The 5,086-nt window shown below is 35.4% G+C and overlaps 1 pseudogene; it reads left to right on the forward strand.

Annotated features, from left to right (window-relative positions):
- Window positions 1-2,270: 2,270 nt before the first annotated feature.
- Window positions 2,271-2,367, forward strand: LOC138820392 (U6 spliceosomal RNA; annotated as a pseudogene).
- The last annotated feature ends 2,719 nt before the right edge of the window (window positions 2,368-5,086 follow it).

Raw genomic sequence — 5,086 nt, forward strand, 5'->3', positions numbered from 1 at the left:
ATTTCCTAACAAATGGGGCAATGTCATTCTTTCTGATGGAGGCATAGAATTCCATTGTGTATATATACCACATTTTCTTGATCCATTCATCTACTGAGGGACATCTGGGTCGGTTCCATATCTTAGCTATGGTAAATAATGCTGCAATAAACATTGTTGTGCTGGTAGCTTTAGTGTGGTCTTGTTTGTAAACATTTGGGTAAATGCCCAAAAGTGGGATTGCTGGGTCATAGGGGAGATCTATGTGAAGTCTTTTGAGGAACCTCCATACTGCTTTCCAAAGTGGTTAAACAAGTTTACATTCCCACCAGCAATGAAGTAAGGGCGAAAGTGATTTTTAAAAGTTTATTTGAAAAGGAATATACTTTCAGGAGATTATATGTAGATTATCATTGGTTTGAGAGTGACATTTTTATACCACAGAACCATGTTGTACTGAAGTCCCAGTGTTTTGAAGCACTTCTTAGTGCTTCAAATGATTTTCTGAATTACATTTGACCTCTAAGTCAAGTTTTCGGGCTTTCGTAGACCAATTATAGATCTATCTTTCTAGGAACTATTTTTTGGCCCACTTATGTTGGAATAAAATCTTTCGTTAATCATAGGTGAGGGGTATTAAAAATAATCTTATGACAATTTGTGAACTTGTTCACTCATATGGGCTGGTCATCTGTAAGTTGAATGTTTGAATTACAGTACTTTCTCTCAAATTTTGTGATCTCATCCTTCATTTTAATTTGCCTTGCATTTCACAATTGCTTACTGCTAATTCCTGCATCTCAAGGAATTGGGGCCCTGAAATATAGGAAATGCATAATTGAGATGGGTCTTCAATTACTTTGCGTTGATATATTGCATGGGCCTTGGTGAAAAGTCTTGCCCCTGTTATCTGATGATGCAGGTAAAGGGGCGTTGGGATCCTAGGATCCATGGGTACTGCAGAAGAATAATATTTTTTAGACATCTTAGCAAAATTTGGGCATAATCAGTAAGAATGCTTCAGAAATATGGATAAAAACAGTTTGGGACAAGCGAGTTAAAACAATAAACAGAGCAGCAGAGTAATATCCATTACAGATTAGAGGAAAACATTGTTTTTTATCATGTGGATTCGGAAGACCAAGAAGAGTTATAATGTATCACAAGTTTATACTAAAAAGATTGCATTGATACGTTTTCTAGTCTAATACATATTTGAAACCTAAATATTTATATTCCAATTCTGTTTATTGGAGTAAATAAATATCAATTTATTTGTCAAATTATCAACTAATTCTAGTAAGTTTCATTGTGTGAAATATAAAATCAGCACATATAACTATATATAATATGATTAAAAGACACACGTTGTGTATTCTTCTGTTGTAGTTACTGTATCAAAGGCAACTCTGTTTTAAAGTATGATTCCATTATCTCTACTTCAGTGTTTGATAGAATTAGATCTAAAGCTTTATCATTTGTAGATTTACAGCATGGAGGCAAGAGGAAACACTGTGATTAAAACATTATCAATTTAATGCCTAATAACGAGGAGAAACATATGCACTTCTCCTGCAACTATGAAAATATTTGGTGATAAAAAGGTAGTAGTGTAAGTTCCTGCCAGGAACTTACAGACAGGCCAGGACATTAAGTAATCATGCATAAGAACAATTTTTTCACTTCTTGGCTTTAGCTACTTTTAAATGGAAGGTATAATAAACAATTATATTTTGATAAAATACCTTCTTGTCTGAACAGTTCTGTTTGAACTGTTCATCTCTCTATGATCCCTTGTAACCAAGATTAGTTTTGTTCTAGTAAGAAAATCTTTGCTGTCAGGGTAAGGTATTCTGGTTGGTCTGTTCCCACATGGAAGAAGGGTAAAGGCTCAGGTAGACATTTGTTCCAGTAACACCTCATTTGGGAAAATGTCAGCTGAAGAAGTTTAGAAGTAGCGCTTAAGCAACGCTTAGTTTGAATCCATTAGGTCCACAAAGCTGGACAAATAAGTACTTGAAAAAGCCATCACCTTTGGACCTAACTATAAATAATAGAGAGTATGATCAAATTCCAAATAAAAAGACTTAAGTATTCATTGGCAAAAATAGTTTGGAAATGTGAGCAATCGACTGATCAATATAATTTTTTCCAATATTCACAGAATTTTAGGGAAATAAGATCGATAGCATTGTTAGGAACAATAAGGTTTCCTTGTTACAAGTAGGCACCCATAGATATAAGCCTGTATAAAGATTGCAGCATTAACTATTAAATTTAGAGGATACTACATGCTTCAGCAGCACGTATACTCAAATTACAACACAGAGATTAACATGGCACTTGCACAAGGATAATATGAAAATTTGAGAAGTATTCCAAATTTTTCATTCTTCAGATGCAAGAAATGAAAAAAAGTGATTAAAAAGTTGATTACAAAATTACAAGTGTAACAATACACGTAATTCATATAATTAAATTTAGTTTGACATCAGTGTATTAAATCACCTCAGAAAGGCGTTTACATAGCATAAACTTTACAAAACTTTTCAAATTAGACAACATTGTCATTTTATCCCAAAGAAAAATAATATTAAGACCTAGAAAAAAAGGAATCAAACTGTTTCTATATGGAATACAATCGGAAAGGACACATTAATGAACGTATATATTATACAATAATATAGAATTCAATGTATATCTAGGAGAAAATAAATTATGAACATTATGCAAACATAGAATATAGAATATTTTAAAATATACTTTTTCAGACAAGCACCAGAAATATTTTAGTTTCTGTACTACTCATTTCAACAGGTAAATTAAAATTATTTCTTATTAAAAAAATCACAAACTCTGAAGAAATTATTATACATGTTTACAAAATCTATTGAATACATTTTTCCATCCAAGGCAGGCAATTAACTTGGAAGAATTCCGCGGAATCCATGAATTTTTACAGTAAAATATTGGTGCTGCGGGGCACTGGTGGTTCATGCCTATAATCCTAGCTAAACAGGAGACTGAGATCTGAGGATCATGGTTCAAAGCCAGCCTGGGAAGGAAAGTCTGTGGTACACTTATCTCAAATAAACCACTAGAAAACTGGAAGTGGAGCTGTGTCTCAAGTGGTAGAGGGCTCACCTTGAGCTGAAGATCACAGGGATAGCTCCAGGCCCAGAGTTCAAGCCCCATGACCGACCAAAAAAAAAAAAAAGATATTGCACTTATTTGGATTGTGAAAATATTTTGTAGGGACACAAAAGATGAACTTGCATTTTTGAAATTTAAGAAACTTAACCCGACCATTAGGACTTCGGTGAACAATTTGTACAGCCTTTTACAACTTCATAGAGGTAGTGATACATACTTATGCTTTTGGCAATGTCAAATAGAGTTTCTTCTATGTTGTTCTTGAGGCCTGGATTTATGTAATGGTTCAACAGAAGGCGATCCAGCGTATCTTTGCTATCTCAATTCTCAACAGCAAGATATAAGAGTGTCAAGAGTCCTTTAGTTTGGGGAAGTGTTACTGTGGCTCAAGCGGTAGAGCACTCCCCTTGAGCTGAAGAGCACAGGGACAGCACCCAAGCCCAGAGCTCAAGTTCCATGACCGACCAAAAAGAAAAAAACCACAACAACAACAAAAATCAAACAAACAAAAATATTTGGGCTGGGAAAGTGGCTCAGTGGTAGAGTGCTGGCCTTGCATACATGAGGCCCAAGGTTCGATTCTTCAGCACCACATAAGCAGAAAAAAAAGCGGGAAGTTGTGCTGTGGCTCAAGTGGTAGAGTGCTAGCCTTGAGCTGAAGAGATGAGGGACAGCGTCCAGGCCCAGAGTTCAGGCCCCACGAACAGACCAAAAAAAATTAAAAAAAAAAGTCCGTTAGTTTGGCCATTGGTATCTGTATCATGATGAAGTAAGAAAGAAGCGACTCTGGTATTATTCCACGTGTATGCACTGTTCAGGGGTGTCCAGTCATCTACAGTTATTGCATGTGCCGCTTGAGACACCAACTCACTGACAATGTCTAAGTGTCCACCGTAGGCTTCTTGAAGAGGGATATACTGATCATCATCCCTACTATTCACATAAGTGGCCTTTTGAGAAAGAAGTCTCCGCACTGTAGTAAGCTGAATATTTTCGACAGCCCATTGAAGAAATATGGTTGGATCCTTCTCCAATTTTTTTCTTGCAATTGATACCATTCCTTACTTTTTCATCTTGTTCCCCATATTCCTAAGAATTGCCTAACCAGAGACTTTGAGTGCCAGTGGGAATGAGGTGTCCATGTATTTCCCTAATAGTTCACATTGGTTGAACTGGTCAGAAATATCTGGTGAATTTTCTGCAACTGTTTATTCACCATGATTTATTTTCTCTTTTTCCAATTTTACTATTCGAAATTATTCTAACTGGAGAGTAGGGAATTGATGGAGAGCAGAGGAAAGATATTCCTCCATATTCAAATGTACACACTGAAAATGAGGACCAGTGATGTCTTCATGTGCAGCTTATTCTAGGCATGAGAAAATAGGAAATAATGCCTTCCATATAAATGATTTGGGAAATGGCAGAGCAAAAAGTGAAATGATACAACCAAAAATATAAAAGCAAAATAAATTAGGATAATTATGGAGCAATCGTGTTATATATGAGAACCATGAAAGGGAGAGAGAAAGAAAGAGAAAGATGTGTAATGACGTAGCTAGCCACATAATCCATGCCTCTGATCAATTTGTAGAGCAAACAAAATTTTATTTTTTAAAAGAGATGGAAATCGAATTTATGTATTTACTTGAAGTTAGTAAATACATTTTTAGTAGCCTACGTAAAGAGACATAACTTTCCCAAACTACAGACAGTAAAATAAATCCTTGATAGTTCTAGTAACAGATCTGACTGAAATCAGTTGAATCATACTTTTCTTGTACAATGAAGGAATAAGAGGATAGTAAAGCAGCTAGAGAAGGCAGGGAGATTGTATCTGTGACAAAACTTTGTGGAAATTGGTATTGAGGATTTCTTACTGGTGATCCACTTGCACTGGAAGCATGATTCTGAAGTATTGCTTGCCGATTCTGAACTATTGATTTGATTATTA

The sequence above is a fragment of the Dipodomys merriami genome, unplaced genomic scaffold (assembly GCF_024711535.1).
Source record: "Dipodomys merriami isolate MVZ:Mamm:240054 unplaced genomic scaffold, mDipMer1.0.p SCAF_876, whole genome shotgun sequence".
NCBI classification, from domain to species: Eukaryota; Metazoa; Chordata; class Mammalia; order Rodentia; family Heteromyidae; genus Dipodomys; species Dipodomys merriami.